General features: G+C 38.2%; 1 long non-coding RNA gene across 1 annotated transcript; it reads right to left on the bottom strand.

Moving 5' to 3' along the window:
• Nucleotides 1-675: 675 nt before the first annotated feature.
• Nucleotides 676-18,633, bottom strand: LOC119516519. The gene is made up of 3 exons (XR_005213301.1): nt 18,624-18,633; nt 18,052-18,053; nt 676-1,080 (listed from the first exon to the last, which is right to left on the bottom strand). It is a non-coding gene; the product is annotated as an uncharacterized LOC119516519 (long non-coding RNA).
• Nucleotides 18,634-25,398: the final 6,765 nt, after the last annotated feature.

Genomic DNA, 25,398 nt, shown 5'->3' with positions numbered 1-25,398 from the left:
TCTTGGTCCCACTCTGATGGTGGGTCAACCTCATCTAAGGAAAAATCCACTGGATCCCGTATTTTAGGATCCCAATCAGGGGAGGTTACAATGCGCCTGACTTGGGCCTTATGCAGTTTCCGCCCTTTCACTCTAGCATAGCGACAGGGAAATGTTTCTAGGTCTCTGTCTACTCGCTTTAATCTTTCATTCAAAACATCCTTTAATTCCACTTGGGTCAACCTCATATCTCTCTCTAACTTCAATTCCTCTTCCAAATGGTGCACTGCCACTTTAGCTGTTAAAGCCTCTTCCGTGGCTGCACTCACAGCCTCTAACAATGTCCAGCCTATTGCAGTGGCAGTCTGATGACACTCTCTTTCTCTGAAGTCCCAATAATCCTGCAGCTTGCTGAAGGATGGCTTTCAGTCTGGCCGGGGAGGTGCATCCACCTCCATACTCTCTCAGTGGGCCCCATTCATCTAGGAGGGTAGTCACCCCTCCCCACATACATGTCTCAGGCCACCCCGCTATCCCACCTGGGGACTTCCCCTTTCCCTTCCCCAAGTTCATGTCATCAGTGCCTGGGATTTCTTTAGTCTCTGGGCTGGCAGCTCACCAATTGTCACAGCCCAAGTGAGCTGCCGGGCATGTTCAGAGGCATGAACTTTTTTTTTTTTTTTTTTTTTTTTTTTTTTTTTTGAGCAGGAAGTTTGCTTTTATTACACTGTACTTGACAAAGAGGTTGGTACTATCAGCAACAGAAAAAGGTAGAAACAAGTAAAGGTGAGAAGACAAGTTCTACACATAGAGATGCTCATGGCAGGATGGTTTTGGAAATGGGTGTCAGCAGATACAGCTCTCCAAGAGGACAGTAACTCCTATGAGGAAAGTTCTTATTTTCTAGATCCTTCTGTGGCCAGTCTATCAGCATCTTCATTGCCTCTGATGCCGGAATGAGAAGGAACATACTTCCACTGAATATCCATTCCTTGGGAAGCTTGATCAATCCTCTCAAAATCTGCTCTGTTGACAACATTCCTTCCGGAGGCTGTTTTCCATCCATTTTCTTTCCAGTTATCAATCCATTCTGTCATGCCTCTGACGACAAACTTGCTATCAGTTTTAATAGTGAGTTTATCCATGTTGAGGCTCCTTGCTTGTTCAGTTGCTATGTGGGCTGCCTGCAGTTCAGCTCTCTGGTTTGTCTGCCGTCCAGAAACCCTCTCACTTACATTTAGAGGATTGTTAGGTCCCCAGGAGACTCCGAATCCTGCTCGTGCACCATCTCTTCCATTATTTTTGCAGTTGCCATCTATGTAAACAGTTGAAGTGTTGTCGCGGTCCCAGCCAGAAGCCTGTCCCCGTCGTCCCCAATAGCTCATGTCGTCCTTTTCCAATAGGATCGCTCAGCGTCGTCCGGGTATTAGCTGTGGGGTGTCTCGGGTCTCCCAGAGGCATGAACTTTTTATTCAGGGCTTACTTACAAGGGAAAAAGCGGAAGTCAGCCACGTTGCCCAGAATTCAGGAGCTTCTCTGGATGGATTCAGAAGCTGCTCTGAATGGCAGGCAGTTCAGAGCACCACGTGGAAATAGTCTGCACTTTGGAGGGGCTGAATAAGCTGGTTATAAGGGCTCGACATTCCAATGGGTATGAGAGCATAAGGCGGGGAGCGGGGGTTGTGCAATGTAGGGAGTGATTGATTGTAATCACCAGGGAGGAGGGGAGGATTGTAGATTATCTTGTAGATAACAGTAGCTCAGGGAGTCTCAGGGAGGAGGTAGCTTAGGGTATAGATTACATTTAGCACCTGATATTACAAGAATAGGTCAAACCTTAACTGTCCGAGGTCACTCAAGCTGCTGTGTGCAATCTTCAAGGTTCTTGGTGAATGTCCTGTGCCTGGGGTTCCCACAGAAACCATACCACAACTGGACTGATCAACTTCAGGGACTGCCCACTTGGGTATTTTATTAGTTAACAATAGCTGTTTCGTTAGATTAGTGGTCTTAAACTTCAGTGTGCACCTAGATCACCTGGAGGGCTTGCTGAGCCTACCCCCATCCCCACCCCATCCCCATTTCTGATTCAGTAGTTCTGGGGTGGGGACTGAAATTTTGGATTACTAACAAGTTGCCAGGTGATACTTATGCTGCCATCTGGAGATCAAACTTTAAGAACCACTGCCTTAGATAAATCAAGAGATTTAGCGTGATTTTCACCTGCATAACAGGCAAAATATAGGTTTATTGTTAGGTAGTTCTCCTGGGCAGCTCTTCCTTGAGTGATGATTCAGGGACCCATACTCTTTCCATCTTGTAAGTTCTGCCTTCTTCAATATGTGGTTCCCAAAGTTGCCCTGGGGATCATCACCTTCCAGCCAATCGGAAGGGGGGTGGGGGACACCATGGAGGATCACTTCTGATTATGCATCAGAATTTACTATGTTATTAAGATACAAGGCTAAAGCTAACTGCGAGGGAGGCTAGGAAATGTAGTCGAGTTATAGGTGCAGAAAGAAGGGGGAAAGGGTTTGGTCATTGCCGGGGTCTACTCCACTAGTCATCAATTATCTATTTCACCATTTTTACTGTTTATAGAACACGTTCCCCTCTTTTCCCAGACCAAGGGAGACAACCCAAAATTCCTTATCGCCATTGCACCAAGCTCAAAATACAGGATTTCTGGGTGACTCATTAGGGCCAGATATGGCTTCTCATGGTCTTACAACTTTTAAAGTAGGAAAACAGGTTTTCTGCATATTCTTCTTCCCCTTCCCCATATGCAGTGGTGCTGCTAGGACATACTATCCCCAATTAAGAAAAAAAAACCTTCCATTTAGGAAAAGGAAGAATGGGAGATAAACACAGTTACCTTAAGTACTTAGGAAGACTAGCTGGAAAGGTATTGTGAAGACCTCTGTCTTGGGGTGGGAACATTTCCTGTATTCCTTTGGGAAGGACTCCTTCCACCTCTTTTCCCCCTATGGCTTCTGGCTCTATCTTCTGAGAGGCTCTTCGTTGTTCATTATCCTTCATGGCCACACCTGAAATAGGCTTTGGGGAGCATGTCGTCTTTGGGGTTTTTTTATAGTGTGCTTTCTGCCCATGCAAGTGTGTAGACTTAAGGGTTCTTTTAACTTTCCTAGACAGACATAAGCTTTATAGACTAGACCTGTGTTTTCTTTATCAACACAGTTCCCTCAAAAACATATATGGTTCTGATCTATTAGATTTCAGAAAGATTCATGTGCTAATAACCACTCCCCAAAGTATTTTCTAAACCTAGGGTTGCCAGATAAAATGCTGGGTGCACTGTATTTTTATTTTCTAGATCTGGCATCTCTATCTAAGTCCAGTCAGATTGAGTTGGGCCATACCTTAACTGAAATAATGTCATCTAAAGGTCCTACTTACAATGGGTTCACACCCACAGGAATGAACTGTTTAAGAACATATTTTTCTGGGGTACATAGCTCCAAACCACCACACCACCACGGTCACAACTACAAATTACAGGTATTTTCATATTATAGTACACTACATGTCACAACATATCTCAAAATATTGTTTATACTCATCATCACTTTGAAATTATGGTAGTTATAGACCTGCCCCTAGATCTTGTTAGTGTACTAACAGAGTTGCAAATGTGTTACAATATCACATAATTGCTTTTTAAAAGTATTTTACTAAGTATTTGTCAATATAATTGGTTTCCTGATAGTCTTATCTATGTATTTTATTTTATATACTTAAACACACTATTTCAAAATAGGGTCTATAAGCTTCACCAAACTGCCAAGGGCATTAAAAAAAAAAAAATTAACCCCCTCTACTCTAGAGCTATAAACCTGGTCTACCTTCTAAGTTATTTCAGGCAGCATTTTATCAAATGTTTTTGTCAGTGAGTAATATATGACTCCATTTTCCTCATTTGGGGTATGTTTTCTTACTTCCCACTGCTGATCCACTAAGCTAATGTCACAGATTTTGGATTTTTGCTGTGGCAGCACTCCACTTCAAGATCCCAGTGTTCTGTATTTGTTAAGGTAATGCTATCCACTATAATATATAAACCCCTAATCTCAGTGGCTTAACACAAAGTTTGTTTCTTGCTCAAATAATAGCTCATGCAGGTGTTCATGGTACACAAGCAATTCTCCTGGGCAGCTCCCACTCAAGTGGTGATGTAGAAACCAAAGTTCCTTGCATCTTACAGCTCCATCATCTTCAGCACATGGATTCCCTAGACAGCTGGAAAGGAAAAGAGCAAGGAGGATTGTGCTTAAGGAGTTTTAATGGCTAGATTCAACCACATGACCACATCTAACTAGAAGGGAAGGTGGGAGATACAGTGTAGCTATGTGCCCAGAGAGAAGAAATGGGTTTGTTGCAGTGTTGGGAGATAAAATACATGATGCCTAGTTAAATTTTAATTTCAGGTGAACAACAAATATTTATTTTTAAGAATAAGTATGTTCCATACAATATTACAGTGTCCTATATGTTTATTTGCTAGATCTGGCAACCCCAGTTTGGAAATCAGCTAACAGTTTCTGCTTCAGGAGAGATGTCAGACTGACCCTTCCTTTTGAACTGCATAAGCTCTTAAATTTCTGAAAAATTCAAGGAGAGGAGTGAGTCTGAAGAGGGAGACATCAGATTACCTGACAATTTGGGATTGGGAGTAGAGTAATTTATTTGGGAAAATAAAAGTGATGAGACAATATTTGTATCATGAGTTCATAGGGGAGTAAATTACATTACCAGAGACCTTACTGCAGGATACTTATGAATTTCCATATAGCACATACCTGTATTCTGGATTAGTTGAAACCCAAAGTTGGAGACATTTCAAATTTTTTGACAATGGCTACAATGCTGCTGACAGACGAGAGTACATTGATGTGTGTAGATGCTTAAAGGTCTCCGCTAATTTCAGGGACAGCAATGTGTGCTCTCTGATGAGCCTGAACTTGAAAAGATTCTACACTGTGCTTTAAAACTAGGCAGTTTTTAGAGTGGTTGGCAGATTATTCAAGACAGAAGACATGAAGATATTAATTTCTCTGTGATCTCCACCCCTATTCTGAGTAAGGGAGATACATGGAAAGTAGTTCCCAAAGTTCCTAACACAGATCTAAAGGTCTAAAAATACCAGCACTCTTCCTGAACTGTGGACTGTTGCAAGTCTTGATGTACAAGAAAACCCTAATGAACCCAAGCATGGACAAGCCATCAGAGACATGCCTAACATGTTATGTTGCAATAAGCCATGGCAAAGGCTATTCAATCTTTGGAAAAAAATATTTCCAGCATCCAAAGGTATTGTCTGGGAATGAACTTTCCATTCCAGGGAAAAAAAAGAAATAAAATTTGGTTGGAGCAAATTGCTGAAATGCCTCAAGAGAGTCAGATATTAGAAGGAGACAACTAGATATCAAGGTAATGCTTTATTTGTAGTATCCTAAAAGTTATTGTTGACCCCTGGGTAGGAAATGCCTTTATGACTGTAGTGAAGTGTTTGTAAGTCCTTAAAAGTAGTTGGGAAGGTCCATGGATTCTTTATAAATGTTTTATTCTTGTAACATATGTAACCTAAAATTTCCCCTTTTAACCACATTCAAATATATAATTCAGTGCTGTTAATTAAATTTACAATGTTGTGCTATCATCACCATCATTAATTACCAAAACTTTTCCATTGTCACAAAGAAACTCTGTACATTTTAAGCCTTAACTCTCTATTCTCTACCCCTGCTCTGCCCTCTGGTAACATATATTCTAGATTCTTACTCTATGAATTTGCTTTTTCTAACTATTTCATATCAGTGATGTAATACAATATTTGTCCTTTTGTAGACACAACATGATTTCACTCAATGTGATGTCTTCAAGGTTCATCCATTTTGTCATATGTATCCGAACTTCATTCCTAAATTAAACCACGGACTATGGTTAATAGCACAGTTACAAAAATGTACTTTCATCAATTGTAACAAATGTACCACATCAATGCAAGGTGTTAATAGGGTGGTATACAGGAACCCTGAATTTTCTGCATGATTGTTCTGTAAACCCACAAGTTTTCTAATAATAATAGTAAATAATAATAAAAGTAGTTGGGCAAAATATTTTTTCCACTTTTAAAAATTAAAGTATGATTTCATATAATAAAATTTACCTTGACTAAAACTGTACACTAAGTACAGTTCTGTGAGTTTTGAGTCATTAACTACTACTACACAATCAAGACATAGAACTTGTTCCATCCCCCCAAAAAACTGCCCCACCTCTTTGTAATTAATCCCCCCACCCCCAGCTCTGGCATCCACTGATTTATTTTCTGCCTTTTTCAGAATGTCATATAAAATGAAATCATATAGCGTGTAACTTTTTGAATCTGGCTTGTTTCACTTAGAATAAAGATTTTGAGATTCATCCATGTTGTTGCCTGTATTAGTATTTTGGACCTTAAAATTAGAAAAACAAAACAAACAAACAAACAAAAAACCAAAAATTGAGAATATAAAGAGCCATCAGACCTCCTTGGTCAAAAATTTTAAGACTAGATTCCAGAGAAAGGAGAATTTCTAAATTTTTAGTTTTTAAGATATCATACACAATTGAAGGTTTTGATTCAAAAACTTGCTCTTGATGGATGCTATAGAAAAATCCAGTCATCAGGGACACTGCTTTTTTTTTTTAAATTCATTTTTATTGAGATATATTCATATACCATGCAGTCATACAAAACAAAGCATACATTCAATTGTCTACAGTACCATTATATATAGTTGTGCATTCATCACCAAAATTAATTTTTCACATTTTCATTACCACACACACACAAAATATTAAGAATAAAAATTAAAGTGAAAAAGAAAAATTAAAGTAAAAAAGAACAATGGGTGCCCTTTTTTTTTTCCTTCCCCCATTTTTCTATTCATCCGTCCATAAACTAGACAAAAGGGAGTGTGGTCCATGTGGCTTTCCCAGTCACATTGTCACCCCTCATAAGCTACCTTTTTATACAATGGTCTTCAAGATTCATGGGTTCTGGGTTGTAGTTTGATAGTTTCAGTTATTTACCGCTAGCTATTCTGATTCATCAGAACCTAAAAAAGGTTGTCTATATTGTGCATAAGAGTGCCCACCAGAGTGACCTCTTGGCTCCTTTTGGAATCTCTCTGCTACTGAAGCTTATTTCATTTCCTTTCACATCCCCCTTTTGGTCAAGAAGATGTTCTCCATCCCATGATGCCGGGTCTAGATTCCTTCCTGGGAGTCATATTCCATGTTGCCAGGGAGATTCACTCCCCCGGGTGTCCGATCCTACGTAGGGGGAAGGGCAGAGGGACACTGCTCTTAATAAAGGCCAGAGATGTAGAGTAAAGCTGTGAAAACCGCATCCAAGATTTCTGGAATTAGAAGCCTAATTCCAAAGGAGGAAGAAATTCCAAAGGAGGAAGAGAAGACCTAATCCTTTTGAAAGAGCCATGAAGACCCATACCAAGGTCTTAGCTGACAGTTGGAAATGTTGATAACAACTTAGAACTTTATTTGGGAGTAAACATTAAGGCCTCTTAACGCCAGAAGAAACTGTCCAGCTATGACCATGTTTTACTTTGCTTTGGAAAAGATGGATATTTATAGAGAGAGGCACAAAGAACTCAGGAAAGCTAGGGCATATTTTGGTGAACCTAGAGAAAGAAGGATCCCAAAGCACACAGACGATCCCAGTTCTCTCCCCTCTTCATAGGCAGGAGGGAGACCCAGGAGGGAGAGAAGACAGAGACAGGGATGCTCACAAGATAATAGAAAACAGGCAGCATGGGAGCTGGTCACATACAAGGTAGATCCTCCCCTACTAGGCTGACTAAAAGGAAGTTACTTCCCATTCTCTAAATACCATAGCAGGAATCAAGGAAAATATGGGAAGGAGGGCCAGTACTTTTAAACAAGGAACTGTTCCTTTTCTTCTATAAGACCCAGAGACATAGGGGATGGTCATGACTCCGAGGATGAAGAAACCTCAGCTGGAGAGTCAGACTAGAAAATCAGTGTACCCTTCTGTTTGGAGTGAAAGTTAAAAGACGCTTTAAGTCAATAGCACCTAAGTCACCTGCCAGGTTCCCAAAGGGAAGAGAAAAATTAGCCAGAGCCTTGGGTCCATGAGGTGGCAGATACCTGAGCACATCCTGATTCTGGAGTCCGTGGTCAGCTTATGGCCCAGAAGGCCAAGTACATGTAGAAGTACATGTAGATGGAGGAGACTGTTATGAATGAGTACTTTGCCAGTGCCTTCAAAGAAGCCAGAAGAGATGACCAGCTGTCATGTTGCTATGAGCTTTCCATCTCATGACAGCAACAAGAAATTCTGGGTTTTAGTTATCTTGGAAACTACAAGAGTCCTAGCTTGCAAGGATCCAGAACTCACAATCTAGGGAAAATATGGGCATGAGCAAATGCCAAGCTCAGGAACTAGGGAGGTTGAATATATAACCTGCAAATAAAAAGTTAAATTTCAGAAACTTTGTTCACCACTTATAAATACATTAAAATACAGTCACTGCAAATTTAGACTAAGCATAGGGACAGTATTTTAACAAAATGACAACTTTTCTAAAAAATCATAGGCAAATGAGTGACTTGTTTCATCCAGAATATTTAATCAGTTTGAATTGGGAAAATGAGCCCTTTTGTAGACATGAAAGCAAAAACTTTGAAGACATTTTGTAAAAAGAATCTGATAACAGATAACTTCATTCTGATGTCCTTGGGATTCTAAATTACCCCAATAATGGCAGAATCTTCCCTAGTAAAAAGGAAACTCTTAAAATCTAAGGCTATTGTTATAACTGTAACTTAACAATCTTCCCTGTAAATAAGCCATCCCTTCTAAAAAGAATCTTATACATAATTTCATCCAACTGGGAACCAATGCACAATTTTTAAAAGACAGTTCCATGGCACAGATTCATTAATTCAGAGGCTTAGAGATGAATACACCCAATTCTGCTGTAAACTTGCCATATTGTGCACTGGTTAAATAGTAAGCATGAATTTACCAATCGTGATTAGCATTTCAGAGGCACTCATCATAAACAGTTGGGGTTTCTCGTAGTTACCTGCCCACATAGAACCTGAATGCAAATGCACAAATGTGACAGTTTTCTTGACCAAATTCCTACAGAACTGAGACTCTGTAAGACATCTGAACTTTGTCTTGTTTCCAAACGCTACGTCGAGTTACCTTCCCTCATATCCACCCTTGTTCCTCCGAGGACTCGAGCTGCCGCTGGAACCCGCTTAGGACGATGGCTTCGCAGCCACCTCTCGCGCGCAGACTTGCTGGGGCAGCCGCAGATGCTGTTGTGTTGCGATTAAAGCAATGGTTAACTAAAATTCAGTACCTGATTTTATGGTCTGTAGATAGCTGAATAAAAGGCCTACAGAATAAAATCGTTTACATCCTTCTGCCATTCTACTGAAATAAATCACTAACCCCCAACTTTAAAAAAAGTTTATGGTTATGAATTAAAACCTAATCATCACATTTCATATTTGACGGGACAGGCTATTTCTAGTGGATTCTCAAAAAACCTGTCTCCTGGACGCGGCCTGAAGAGCTGGGAATAAGGCACAGGTAGATATTACGCGGAGAGCCGAAAAGTAAACTTCGCCGAGCTGGAAAAATCCCTGATCTGATGTGTACGCGGCCCGGGTCCGAGTAGGTCAGCAGCACCAAGTGCAGGCATGGCGGAGGCCCTGGATGCGGGCATGCTTGCGTATACTTTTATAAAACCTTGTAGTATATAGCTTTGCACCCCCTTAAAGCTTTGCCCTTTCATTTCTCATTTAATTAAATATTTATTGAGTGCTTATTTTGTACAAGGCATTGTCTGGGGAAGTCAAGTGAACACATTAACCTCCTTTATTCTAGTCACTTGAAACACCAGTACCATCAGAGTTGATACATTTATTAAGTACTAATCACAATGATCTATTCAACAAACCGTTCCACAGTGTCTTTAAGAATTATTCAACAAAGGTGTAATAAGATCCTACATGCTAAGTGCTAGTCATTGAAATAGGTTGAGAGGATAGAAAAGTGAACAGGGCAACAGGCAATCTTTTACCTCAAGAATATATGTGAGATCTATATCCTTGATTGTAAATACTGTGAACACTCATAGATTGGTTTTTTAAAAAGAAGGAATAGAGGAATGGATATTGGAATGAATTATGCTCACGGATATATGAAACCACATAGCTCAGTTTCTGAACATACTAGGTGCTCAGTAAATATTAATTCATCCACCAAATGACTGTATTTGAAGACATTCTGGTAAAAAAAATTGTAATGGGGGATGTTTGTGGTTATTAAAAAAACAGCACAGATTTCATCATGCTACAGTCTGGCTCTCACTCTAAAGTTATTTATTTTACACCATTTCATCCTTGACCTACAAAAAAGTTTTACGTGTGCTATGAGAAAGGGGAATTTTCATTTACTTTTATAATTATGGGAAAAAAATTTATAGGAGTATGTCAGTCATACATGCAGGGGATTGGGCTACCAACCAAGTGGCTATGTGTTGAGATTTCTTTGGGAACAGCTTGCTCCAAAATTCCTTGATTAGGAGAGCTGCTAAGCTCCTTGAAATCATTCCCACTGGAATCTTGCCTTTATGTAAGGTGCTATTTCAGAAAATTCCCAGAGTGCAGTATTATTAGGGAGCACATTAACAAGTCCACACCTGGTTAAAACTTAAGCAGAGATTAGTTTAGCAGATCAATTTATAAGACAATTATATGTCTAGGTAGGGCAAGGAGAGAAAATTGAGGAGCTGTGGGGGAAGCTTTTGCTTCTTAAGGAAAAGAGGAAGACAGTGTGGCGATGCTAAAGACAAATATCATCCACTTCATGATTTAGTAAGGGGCTGCTCCCCACTGAGGGAAGTAATAGGAGGTACATAAAGTTCATTAAGAATTACTACAATGAATGCTCATTCATGTAATAAAGCAATATCTTAAACTTGGGTGTATTTTCTGGTCTGTAAGGAATTTGAGTGAATGGAAAATACAACTTTCTTAATTTTTTCCCCCAAGTAACCATGGCAAATTTTAAAAAAATATGAATATCATTTTCATAAACAGATGGGTTAAAATTTAGTTTCATTGAATTATTGATATTAATAAGACTGCTTTGCCTTTCCTACCTCCTTGATTACCAAAAAGCCCAGAGACAAATTAGATGATCAGGCATAGGTAATTATGCTGATCACTACAAAGGGCATGTATTCCTGGTCCTGACTTTCTACTTTTATTTATATTTATTATTATTGTTTTCGGGTATTTTTTTAAAATGAAATTTTATTAAGGTATATTCACACACCATATAGTCAATCCAAAATATACAATCAGTGGCTCTCAGTATCATCATACAGTTGTGCAATCATCATGACAATCAATTTTGGAAATTTTCATTATTCCAAAAATAATAATAATTTAAAAAGATAAAAGAAAAATCTAAAAGAAAACCCAGAATATCCTATACCCCATATCCTCCTGCCCCCATTGTTGACCTCTAGTATTGGTGTGGTACATTTGTTACTGTTGATGAAAGAATATTAAGATATTACTGTTAACTCACTGGTGTTAATGGCAGCAGTATTCATGATTTGCAATGGATGGAGGTGGCCTAAGGGTACATTAATGGGTGAACCAAAGGACAAACTGTGGTGTACATGCAATGGAATACTGAGTGGTTGCAAGAAGGAATGAAGTTGTGAGGCATGCAACGAGGTGAATGAAACTTGAGGACATTATGTTGAGTGAAATAAGTCAGAAATGAAAGGACAAATATTGTAAGGCCTCACTAACATAAACTGACTATAGTGGACAAATGCTGAGAATTGAATTTGAGAGCATAGATTATCAGGGGACAGAACATGGGTAGAGATTAGGCAATCGATGCAGGAGTACAGAATGTTCAATAAGGCTTATTGTAAAGGCTCTTAGATTATAAGCTATTAAAGCAATCATATCAATTCCTGAGTTTTAACCATTATTTAAGAGATGTTTATTTGTAAAAAAATTTATATTCTCCATAGCACACTATCTAATTTATCCTGTATGGTCAGTTTATTTAAACAACATAATTACATGGAACCTAGAATATGGAATGAGATCTTGTTATTTGGTGCATGTTAATGTAATACCCCGCTACATCCCAAAGTATTTTGGGTACAAAATAAAAAAGTATTTGCAAAGTCTCCTTGAGGGATTGGGGAAAATGTGGAAATATTAAACTTCCCCAACTGGGTAACTCCTGATACTCTCACAAGCATTAGGGACTTCCAATTTAATAAGACAAGCCCTTGATCTTCAGGCTTGCCCTTATGAAACTTATTCCTGTAAAGGAGAAGATAAGCCTACTTATAATTAGGCCTAAGAGTCACCCCCAGAGAACCTTTTTGTAGCTCAGATGTGGCCTCTCTCTCTGCCAACTCTGCAAACAAACTCACTACCTTCCCCCTTGTATGGGACATGACTCCCAAGGATAAACCTCGCCCTGCCATCATGGGATTAAGAATGCTTTCTTGACAAAAAGTGGGGGAAAAGAAATGAAACAAAATTAAGTTCCAGTGACTGAGAGATCTCAAATAGAGTCAACAGGTCAATCTGGAGGCTATTCTTACACATTATATAGATATTCCTTTTTAGTTTCTGGTTATTAGAATAGCTGGAAGGAAATACCTGAATCTGTCGAACCATAATCCAGTAGACTTAGTTCTTGATGATAATTGTGTAACAATATAGCTTTTATCATGTGACTGTGTGATAGTGAAAATCTGGTGACTAACACTCCCTTTACCCAATGTATGGGCAGATGAGTAATAAAATAATGACAAAAATATATAAAGAATAGAGGGGGATAAGAGGTATAGGACATTTTGGGTGCTCTTTTATACTTTTATTTTATCTTTATTTTGGAGTAATGAAACTGTTCTAAAATAGCTTGTGGTGATAAATGCACAATTTATTTATATGAGGATACCATTAGCCATTGATTGTATATTTTGGATGAATTATATGGTGCATGAATATATCTCAATAAAATTGCATAACAAAAAAAGAGATATTCTGTTAACTATTGTCCATAGTTTGCAAGAGGTACATTTTCTCTCATATGCTACTCTATTATTAACTCCTTAAATTAGCGTCATGGATTTGTTCTAGGACATGAAAGAACATTTTATATTTGTACTGTTAATCACAGTCCTCATCCACCACAAGATTGAATCAGCTGCCTTTGCACCATTTTGACAAAGCCCTTTGAAGCACGGTAGTATTCAATTTTGAGGAGGTCCCATTTATCTGGTTTTTCTTTCTTTTGCTTTGGGTGTAAGGTCTAAGAATCTACCTCCTATCACTAGATCTTGGAGAAGTTTTCCTATATTTTCTTCTAGAAGTTCTATGGTACTGATTCTTATATATTTAGGTTTTTGATCCATTTTGAGTTAATTTCTTTTTGTATAGGGTGTGAGATAGGGGTCCTCTTTCATTCTTTTGGATATGGATATCCAGTTCTCCCAACACCATTTGTTGAAGAGACTGTTCCAACCCAGTTGAGTGGATTTGGGATTCTTGTAAAAAATCAGTTGATCAGGTGGGGAAAGATGGCGGAGTGGTGAGGCACAGAATTTCGTCTCTCCTCTAGAGCAGCTGGTAATTACCCAAGAACTATATGAAACAGTGTTTTCGGGGTCTCCAGTAAGTAGTCACACATCAGAAACAAGTTTTGAATCAGAGGAAAAACTTAAATCACAGCAAACATTGTAAGTTCCCCCAACCAGGGGTCTGGCGCCCCTTCCCACCCAGACCCCATGGACTGTCTTGCTGCTGGCTCCCTGAATGGGAAAAAAAAACCCAAAAAACAACAATCTGCTGAGGGCAAGAAGGGGGGCTCAACCCATCCTCAACTGCTGAATTAATAAACAAATTAATGAACTAATTTTTGGAGCTGGAGGTGCTAAAGAAGGGCTGGGCTCCAAGAAGGGGGGTCACATAAAAGCAGGCACCCATTCCCAGGCTCCAAAAAAGCCTTTTTCCCCCTTACATTTTGTCCCTTCTCCCTTCTTACTGATCCCTTATCTTTTTGCATTTCAATAGCCCCCAGCAGGGGTGGAATTGAAGCTCTTGGAGGGGAATTATCAGACAGTAGCCCAAAGTACATCTTTAAAAGCTCTATTCTGACACTGACAAAACTTCCAGACTGGGGAAGGCTTTTAAAAGGTATTCCTTTTTTTTTCTTTTTTTTTTTTCTTTTTTCTTTTCTATTTTTTCAATCTAAAAGTAACATGTGTGGTTATTTTCTGTCAGAAAGCCCAAGTTGAAGGACTAGGCTAGGCTTGGGGGGAGACAGAGTACCCAGAACATCTTTGAATTCCAGATTCACTTCTGAAGAAGGTCTCCACCCCCATCTTTAATTGGCACTCAGATTGACCAAGGAATTTAGCTAGAGTTGCCCCAAAGAGGAGAGGGGAGAAAGGAATAGTGTCCCTGAGAGACAACTGGAGTTCCTAGGATTGGGAGAGTGGAGGGAGGTCCAGCTCAACTGGCAGACTTCCTTCTGGGAACTCAGACCCCAAAGGCTGGAATTCAGATTCCAGGTTCAGTCAGCTATGACCCTGACAGGATCAGAGTCACCAGGAGAGCTAAAGGCTCCATACCTCCTTTCACTGGTGGGGGAGCTGCGGGCTAGCAAGTGCCACTTCCTAGGCAGGAGAGGAAAAGCACCAATTCTAGAGGCCTCATAAGAGGGTCTCATTCTCAGGAAAAATCCATAGCCTCCTCATGAGACCTGGGCCTCTCTAGACTGGGAAAATCTGACTGGAATCGACCATATCTGAGGAAACCCTCTCAAAAAAAGGCTACATAGAGCCAGGGCAAGGAAAAGAAAAACAAGAGGTGAAAAATTCTGATCAACTAAATAGAACCTAAGTTAGAGGTCTAGAATAAGTTGAACTGAACAACAGAGGTCAGAGAACAAAGCTAACCAACAAGAAACCCCTAGGTAAAAGAGAGAAAATGAGCTTCAGAATAAACTAATCAAGAAAATCAGAGCCTACACAACTTAAGATAACAAGCCATACTAGGAAATATGAAAATATGGACCAGCCAAAAGAACAAACTAATAGTTCAACCAAGATACATGAGTTGAGGCAAATAATGCTAAATCAATTCAATGAACTGAAGGAAGATATAGCAAAAGAAATGAAGGATACAAAGATGACACTGGATGGCCATAAAGAAGAATTTGTAAACTTGAAAAAACAAATGGCAGAACTCATGGGAATGAAGGCCACAGTGGAGGAGATGAAAAACACAATGGTGGGACACAACAGTAGATTTGAACAAGCAGAAGAAAGGATCAGTGAACTGGAAGACAAGAAATGTGAATTCATACACACAAAAGAACAGACAATGAAAAAAATGAAAAAATATGAGGAGGGTCTTAGGGAGCTGATTGACAACAAGAAACACAAAATATACATGTTATGGGTATCCCAGAAGGAGAAGAGAGGGGGAAAAGGGGCAGAAAGAATAATAGAAGAAATATTCACTGAAAATTTCCCAACTCAGGAAAGACAGATAATTAGAGATTCAAGAACTACAGCATACCCCAAACAGAATAGATCCCAATAGACCTACTCAAAAACACTAACTGATCAGATTGTCCAATGTCAAAGACAAAGAGAGAATTCTGAAAGCAGCAAGAGAAAGGCAGTCCATCACATACAAGGGAAGCTCGATAAGACTATGCACAGATTTCTCTGCAGAAACCATGGAGGTGAGAAGACAGATATATTTAAGATACTGAAAGATAAAAACTGCCAACCAGGAATTCTATATCTGACAAAACTGTCCTTCAAAAATGAGGGAGAGATTAAAATGAGGGGGAGATAAAAAAGACAATGAGACAGTTTGTGAATAAGAGTCCAGTGTTGAAAGAAATACTAAAGGGAGTGCTACAGGCTTATAGGAAAAGACAGGAAAGAGAGAGTTGGAGAAGAGTGCAGAAATGAATATTATCAGGAAAGGTGAAAGGAGAGAGAGGAAAAAATAAGATATGACATATAAGATCCAAAAGACAAAATGATACAAGAAAGTACTGCCCTTACAGTAATAACACTAAATGTTAATGGATTAAACTCCCCAATAAAAGACACAGACTGGAAGAATGGATTAGAAAACAGAACCCATCTATATGCTGTCTCCAAGAACCACTTTAGACATAAGGACAAAAATAGACTGAAAGTGAAAGGTTGGAAAAAGATATTTCATGCAAACAACAACCAGAAAAAAGTGGGAGTAGCTATATTAATATCAGACAAATTAGACTTCAAAAGTAAAACAATTAAAAGAGACAAAGAAGGACACTATATATTAATAAAAGGGTCAATTCACCAAGAAAAAATAACAATCTTAAATATTTATGCACCAAGCCAGAATGCCCCCAAAATTCATGAGGCAAACACTGAAATCACTGAAGGGAGAAGCAGACAGCTCTACAATAATAGTTGGAGACTTCAATACACCGCTCCCATCAATGGATAGAACATCTAGACAGAGGATTAATAAATAAACAGAGATGTTCAATTGTATGATAAATGAACTAGACTTCACAGACATTTATAGAACACTACATCCAACAACAGCAGGATACGCTTTTTTTCTCAAGTGCTCATGGAACATTCTCTAGGATAGTCCACATGTTGGGTCCAAAGCAAGTCTCAACAAATTTAAAAATATTGATGTTATAAAAAATAATTTCTCAGACCATAATGGAATGAAGTTGGAAATAAATAAAAGGCAGAGGTCATAAAATTCACAAACGTATGGAGGCTAAACAACACCCTCTTGAAAAACTAGTGGGTAAAGGAAGAAATTACAGGAGAAATTAGTAAATACCTCAAGGCAAATGACAATGAAAACACAACATATCAAAACTTATGGGATGCAGCAAAGGCAGTGCTGAGAGGGAAATTTATTTCCCTAAATGTCTATATTAAACAAGAAGAGAGAGCAAAAATTGAAGAATTAACCATTCACCTGGAGGAGTTAGAGAAACAACAGCAAACTAATCCCAAAGCAAACAGAAGGGAAGAAATAACAAAGATTAGAGCAAAATAAATGCAATTGAGAACAGGAAAACAATAGAGAGAAGCAACAAAACCAGAAGTTGGTTCTCCGAGAAAATCAATAAAATTGATGGACTACTGGCTAGGCTAACAAAAAAAGAGTGGATGCAAATAAATTCACTCAGAAATGGGAAAGGAAACATAACTACTGACCCTGCAGAAATTAAGGAGATAATGAGAAGTTACTATGAGCAACTATATGTTAATAAACTAGACAACTTAGATAAAATGGACAAGTTCCTAGAAAAGCATAAACAACCAATTTTGACTCAAGAAGAAATATATGACCTTAGCAAACCAATCACAAGGAAAGAGATTGAGTCAGTCATCAAAAAGTTCCCAAAAAGGAAAAGCCCAGGACAAGATGGTGTCACATGGAATTCTACCAAGCATTCAAGAAACAATTACAACCAATCCTGCTCAAACTCTTCAAAAAAATTGAAGAAGAGGGAAAGCTACCTAACTCATTCTATAAAGCCAACATCACCCTAATACAAAATCAGACAAAGAGACTACAAAAAAAAAAAAAAGAAAATTATAGACCAATCTCTTTAATGAATACAGATGCAAAAATTCTCAATAAAATACTTGCAAATCGAATCCAGCAGCACATTATAAGAATTATACAACACAACCGGGTGGGATTTATTCCAGGTATGCAAGGCTGGTTTAACATAAGAAAATCAATTAATGTAATACACTACATCAATAAATCAAAGTAGAAGAAGAACATGATCATCTCGATCGATGCAGAAAAGGCATTTGACAAAATTCAACATCCTTTCTTGATGAAAACAAGGATAGGAATAGAAGGGAACTTTTTCAATATGATAAAGGCGATATATGAAAAACCCACAGCTAACATTGTACTCAATGGGGAGAGACTGAAATCTTTCCCTCTAAGATCAGGAAGAAGACAGGGATGCCTACTGTCACCTTAGTTATTCAACATTGCACTGGAAGTGCTAGCTAGAGCAATTAGTCAAGAAAAAGAAATAAAAGGCATCCAAATTGGAGAGGAAGAAGTAGAACTTTCACTATTTGCAGATGACATGATTCTATATATAGAAAATCCAGAAAAATCTACAGCAAAGCTACTAGAACCAGTCAATGAATACAGCAAAGTGACAGGCTACAAGATCAACATGCAAAAATCTCTAGTGTTCCTATACACAAGTAATGTGCAACAAGAGGAAAAAATCAAGAAAAAAATTCTGTTTACAATAGCAACCAAAAGAATCAAGTATTTAGGAATAAACTTAACCAAGGACATGAAAGACCTTTACACAGAAAACTGTAAGAAACTGCTAAAAGAACTCCAATAGGACCTAAAAAAATGGAAGGACATACCATGTTCATGGATTGGAAGACTAAATATAGTTAAGATGGCAATTTTACCTAAACTGATTTATAGATTCAATGCAATACCAATTAAAACCCCAGCAACTTAGTTTACAGAAATAGAAAAACCAATAACCAAATTTATTTGGAAGGGCAAGGTGCCCCAAATAGCCAAAAATATCCTGAGAAAGAGGAACAAAGTGGGAGGTCTCACACTACCTGACTTTGAAACATATTACATAGCTACAGTGCACAAAACAGCATGGTACTGGCATAAGGACAGATATACCAGCCAATGGAATCAAATTGAGTGTTCAGAAGTAGACCCCCACACCTACAGACAATTGCTCTTTGATAAGGCAGTCAAGCCAAAGCAACTGGGACAGAGTAGTCTCTTCAATAAATGATGTTTGGAGAACTGGATATCCATTTCCAAAAGAATGAAAGAGGACAACTATCTCACACCTTATACAAAAATTAACTCAAAATGGATCAAAGACCTAAATATTAGCACCAAGACCATAAGACTCTTAGAAGAAAATGTAGGGCAATATCTTAAAGATCTTGTGATAGGAGGTGGTTTCCTAGACCTCACACCCAAGGTGCAAGCAACCAAGGAACAAATAGACAAATGGGATCTCCTCAAAATTAAACACTTTTGTACATCAAAGGACTTTGTCAGAAAAGCAAAAAGGCAACCTACACAATGGGATATGATATTTGGAAACCACTTATCAGATAAGGGTTTAATATCCAGAATATATAAAGGGATCCTACAACCGAACAACAGAAAGACAAAAAATCCAATTAAAAAATGGGCAAAAGACATGGACAGACAGTTTTCTGAAGAAGAAATACAAATGGCTCAAAAACATATGAAAAAAATGCTCAACTTCACTGGCTACTAAGGAAAGGCAAATCAAAACCACAATGGGATATCATCTCACATCTACCAGAATGGCCATTATCCCAAAAACAGAAAATTACAAGTGCTGGAGAGGATGTGGAGAAAGAGGCACACTTATTTATTGCTGGCGGGAATGTAGAATGGTGCAACCACTATGGAAGACAGTGTGGAGGTTCCTCAGGAAGCTAAGTATAGATTTGCCATATGACCCAGCTATGTAATTGCTAGGTACATACTTAGAGGAACTGAAACTTGAGACACAAACAGACATTTGGAAACTGATGTTTATTGCAGCGTTATTCACAAGTGTCAAGAGATGGAAACAGCCCAAATGTCCATCAATGGACGAGTGGATAAAGAAACTGTGGTATATATACACATGATGGAATATTATGCAGCTATAATACAGAACAAAGACATGGATCATATAATAACATGGATGAAGTTTGAAGACACTATATTGAGTGAAGTTAGCCAGAAACAAAAGGACAGATACTGTATGGTCTTGCTAATATGAACAAACATTAATAAACAAACTTTGAGAGTTAAAAGCTGACAACACAGGCTACCAGGAGATAGAAAGAAGGTAGAGATCAGGCATTTGATGCTGAAGGACTACAGAATGTTTAGCAGGATTGATTGTATAGATCCAGAAATAGCATAATACTGTGTGATGGTAATGCAGTGTTGTAAGTTTACCAAACAAAGATGTCTGTGAGTAAGACTAAAAGAGGTGGGATAGGAGAATGTATGACACCCGAGGTGAAGATAGATGATAAAGACTGGGACTGTATAACTTGGCAAAAACTGGAGTGGCCAATGACTGTTACTAAATATGCAATGTTTTTGCATGTGGGAGAGCAAATGAACATCAACCATGCAAAGTGTTGAAAAAGGGATGGTATTTGGGAAAAAACATAAAGCAAACTGGAGTCTATGGTCAGCAGTAACATTGTAATATGCTTCCATTAAATGTAACAAAGGCACTATACCAATGCTAAGTGTGTATGAGAGGGGGATATAGGGGAGGCATATGGGATTCTTGGTAGTGGTATTGTTTTCTGAGGTTACTATTATATTTTATTGTAGGACATGTTATTTTCTTTTTATCATCTTTTTTATTATTTGCTAAAAAAAAACTGCTTTTTTTTGTAATACTCAATATGTTCAAGTGCTGATTGTGGTGATAAATGTATACTTTATGATGATACCATGAACGACTGATTGTAAACTGTGGATAAATGTATGGTATGTGAATATAACTCTGTAAAATTGTAGGAAAAATATATATAGGAGTAAAAGTTTTGGAGAAAACATGGAGAGAGGAATTTACCTATCCACTGTTGATGAGAAGGAATAATTGTGTAGCCTTTCTGAAAGTCAGTGTTGAGGTTCCACAAAAAGCTAAGCATGTGGGTGCCATAATGTCCTGCAACCTCATTATGGGGTATGTATTGGAAGATCTGAGGGCAGAGATATGAATGGACATTTGCACACTGGTGTTCATGGAGGCAGTAGTCATGATTTGCAATGGCTGGAGGTGGCCTAAGGGTACATAGACTGAGGAACAGAGTGGTGAACTGTGGTGTATGCACACAAAGGAGTATTAGCAACTACAAGAAGGAGTGAAGCTGTGAGACATGCAACAAGGTGAATGGATTCTGTACGCAGCATTTTGAGTGAAGTATGGCAGAAATAAAGGCAAACACTATAATGCCTCACCAATATGGACTAACTACAATGTGTAAACTCAGAATTGAATCTTAGAACACAGTCTAAGAAGAGAATGATTATTGTAATGGTCCATAGATTGTAAGCTTTTACAGCAGTCAAATCTATTCCTGAATTGCAATGGCTATCTCCAAACTTTGAGATGCTGATCCCTTAGTGTATAATCTGATTGATCTCTGGAACATTGGGTATCTCTGTGACACCTGAAATTCAGAGCTAGAGTTTGGCAGATACGAATGTCAGTATTAGCAAATACAGCAACTGTTAAAAAAAAAATCTGAGAAAGAGCCCAGACTTCAATTAGTGATATGAATGAAGCAGATCTGGTTAAGACTAAGGCAAACTGGACCAAAGGGTAAAGGTCAAAACTGACTGTGTTTCAAAACTTCAACTTCCATGTGAGACCAAGGGAAGAGATGCTTATTTGGTGCAGGGCCTATATTTTCTAAATGGTATGACTCTACAGTCAGTTTGTTCAAACACCACAATCACATGGAACTTTGAATAGGAAGTGAGATATGGTAGGTTAGTATAGATGAGAGTGAAATAGTCACACATCCCAAAGTAATCTGGGCAGAGAATAAAAATATATTTACAGAGCCCCATGAGGAGCTTGGGGAAAGTGTGGATTGGACTTCCTCACCTGGGCTGATGTTGATGTCACAAACATTAGGACTGGTGGTTTGATGTCCTGAGCCCTCTATCATGGGACTTGCCCCCATGAAGCCCATTACTGCAAAGGAGAGACTAAACTTTCATATAATTGTGCCTAAGAGTCTTCCCCTGAGTACCTCTTGGTTGCTCAGATGTGGCCCTCTCTCTCTTTATAACTAAGCCACCTCAGCAGGTGAACTCACTGCCCTCCCCTCTATGCGGTACCCGACACCCAGGGGTGTAAATCACCCTGGTAATGCAGGATATGACTCCTAGGGATGAATCTGGACCCAGCATTATGGGATTGAGAATATCTTCTTGACCAAAAGGGGGATGCAAAATGAAGCTAAATAAAGTTTCAGTGGCTGAGAGATTTCAAATGGAGTGAGAGGTCACTCTGGTGGACATTTTTATGCACTATATAGATAACACCTCTTAGGTTTTAATGTATTGGAATAGCTAGAAGTAAATATCTGAAACAATCAAACTCCAAACCAGTAGTCTGGACTCCTGAAGATGACTGTACAGCAATGTAGATTACAAGGGGTGACAGTCTGATTGTGAAAACCTTGTGGATCACACTCCCTTTATCTAGTGTATGGATAGATGAGTAGAAAAATGGGGACAAAACACTAAATGAAAAATAGGGTGGGATGGAAGGGATGATTTGGGTGTTCTTTTTTTACTTTTATTTTTTATTCTTATTCTGATGCTTTCTGATGTAAGGAAAATGTTCAAAAATAGATTGAGGTGATGAATGCATAACTATATGATGGTATTGTGAACAGTTGATTATATACCATGGATGATTGTGTGGTATATGAATATATTTCAATAAAACTGAATTTAATTTTAAAAAACCAATTGACCATAGATCTGAGGGCATTTTTCTGGGCTCTCAATTCAATTTCATTGATCAATATGTGTATTTTGATGCAAGTACCATGCTGTTTTGACCACTGTGGCTTTATAATAGCTTTAAAGTCAGGAAGTGTGAGTCCTCTCACTTTATTCTTCTTTTTAAAGAAGTTTTTGGCAATTTGAGGCCCCTTACCCTTCCAAATAAATTTTATAATTAGCTTTTCCATTTCTGCAAAGTAGGCTTTTGGAATTTTGATTGGTATTGCATTGAATCTGTAGATAAATTTCAGCAGAAATGACATCTAATGACATTTAGCCTTCCACTCCATGAACATGGGATATCTTTCCATTTAATTAGGCCTTCTTTGGTTTCTTTTTGCAATATTTTGTAGTTTTCTGTGTATGGGTCATTTACATCCTTGGTTAAGTTTATTCCTAGATATTTAATTCTTTTAGTTGCTATTTTAAATGGAATTTTTTTCTTGATTACCTCCTTGGATAGCTTATTACTTGTGTGTATTAAACTAATGATTTTTATTTTGATGTTATATTCCATCTGTGTCACTTTGAATATATGATGTCCCTTCAAAAGACATGTTTTAATCCAATCTTTTGGGATATTTGGATTACGTTGTTTGCATGGAGATGTGACTCACCCAACTGCAGGTGATACTTTGATTAGATTATTTCCATGGAGGTGTGGCCCCACCCATTCAGTGTGGGTCTTGATTAATTTACTGGAATACTTTAAAAAGAGTTGCATGCTTGCTGACGCTGATGCTTACAAGTACTTGGAGATGCAGACAGAAGGACGAAGCCCAGAGTTTGCCCCAGCATATGCTAAGACAGGACCCCCAGGCACTTAGAGAGAAACATCCCAGGAAAAAGAACCAAGAATGTACAGGAGCTGAGAGAGGAGCTGGAACACAACCTGGGATCAACAGATGTCAGTCATGTGCCTTCCCAGCTAACAGAGGTTTTCGGGACACCATCGGCCATCCTTCAGTGAACATATACTCTTGTGATGCCTTGGTTTGAACACTTTTATGGCCTTAGGACTGTAAACTTGTAACCTAATAAACCCCCTTTAAAAAGCCAATCCATTTCTGGTATTTTGTATAATGCCAGCATTAGCAAACCAGAACACTGCCACTCTGCTGAGCTTATTTATTAGATCAAATAGATTTGTCATAGTTTTTCTTGATTTTCTAAATATAGGATCATGTCATCTGCAAACTGAAAGTTTTATTTCTTCCTCTCAGATTTGGATGACTTTTCTTCTTCTTGCCTAATCATTCTAGCTAGAATTTCTAGCACAATGTTGAATAACAGTGGTGACAGTGGGCATCCCTCTCTTGTTCCCAATCCTAGGGGAAAAGCTTTCAGTCTCTCATTGTTGAGTACAATGTTAGCTGTGAGTTTCTCATACATGCCCTTTATCATGATGAGGAAATTTCCTTTGATTCCTGCCTTTTGAAGTGTTTTTTTGTTTGTTTGTTTGTTTTTTAATCTAGAAAAGATGCTGGATTTTGTTAGAACCTTTTCTGCATCAATTGAGATGATTATGTGATTTTTCTCTTTGGATTTGTTGATGTGGTGTATTACATTTATTGATTTTCTTGTGTTGAACAACCCTTGCAATCCTGGAATAAAACCTGCTTAATCATGGTGTATAATTCTTTTAATGTGCTGTTGGATTCTATTTGCAAGTATTTTGCTGAGGATTATTGCATCTATATTCATTAGGGATACTGGTCTTCAGTTTTCTTTTCTTGTAATATCTTTAGCAGGCTTTGGTATTTGGGTGATGTTGGCTTCATAGAATTAGGTAGGCAGTGTTCCCTCATCTTCAATTATTTGAAAGAGTCTAAGAAGGATTGATATTAATTCTGCTTGGAATGATTGGTAGAATTCACTTGTGAAGACAATTGTGCCTGGGCTTTTCTTTGTTGGAAAATTTTAATTGTCATTGTAGGTTGTTCAAATGTTTCTAGGAAATTGTCCATTTCATCTAAGTTGTCTAGTTTGTTGACATACAATTGTTCATAGTATCCCCGTATGATCATGGTTATGACCCCCTTCTCATTTCTGATTTTGTTTATTTGCATTTTTTCTCTTTTTGTCTTTGTCAGTCTAGTTAAGGGTTTGTCAATTTTATTGATCTCAAAGAGTCAGCTTTTGGTTTTATTGATTCTCTCTCTATTTTTTAAATCTCCATTTCATTTACTTCAGCTCTTATCTAGTCATTTATATCCTTCTGCTTGCTTTGGGATTAGTTTGCTGTTCTTTTCTAGTTTCTCCAGGTGTTCAGTTAGGTCTTTGGTTTTAGTTTTCTTCCTTTTTAATGTAGGCATTTGGGGTTATAAATTTCTCTCTCAGCATTGCCTTCACTGCACCCCATAAGTTTTGATATGTGTTATTGTTTTAATTCATCTCAATATATTTACTGATTTCTCTTGCAATTTCTTCTTTGACCCAGTGATTGTTTAAGAGCATGTTGTTTAACCTACATGTATTTGTTAAATTTCCATTTCTCTGTTTGTTATTGATTGCCAGTTTCATTCCATTATGATCAGAGAAAGTGGTTTGTATAATTTCAGTCTTTTAAAATTTCTTAAGACCTGTTTTGTGTCCCAGCATGTAGTCTATCCTGGATAATGTTCCATGAGCACTTGAGAAGAATGTATATCCTGCTATTCTGGGGTACAA

Source organism: Choloepus didactylus, chromosome 2 (assembly GCF_015220235.1).
Source record: "Choloepus didactylus isolate mChoDid1 chromosome 2, mChoDid1.pri, whole genome shotgun sequence".
Lineage (NCBI taxonomy): Eukaryota > Metazoa > Chordata > Mammalia > Pilosa > Megalonychidae > Choloepus > Choloepus didactylus.
This window is presented reverse-complemented; position numbering and strand designations above follow the sequence as displayed.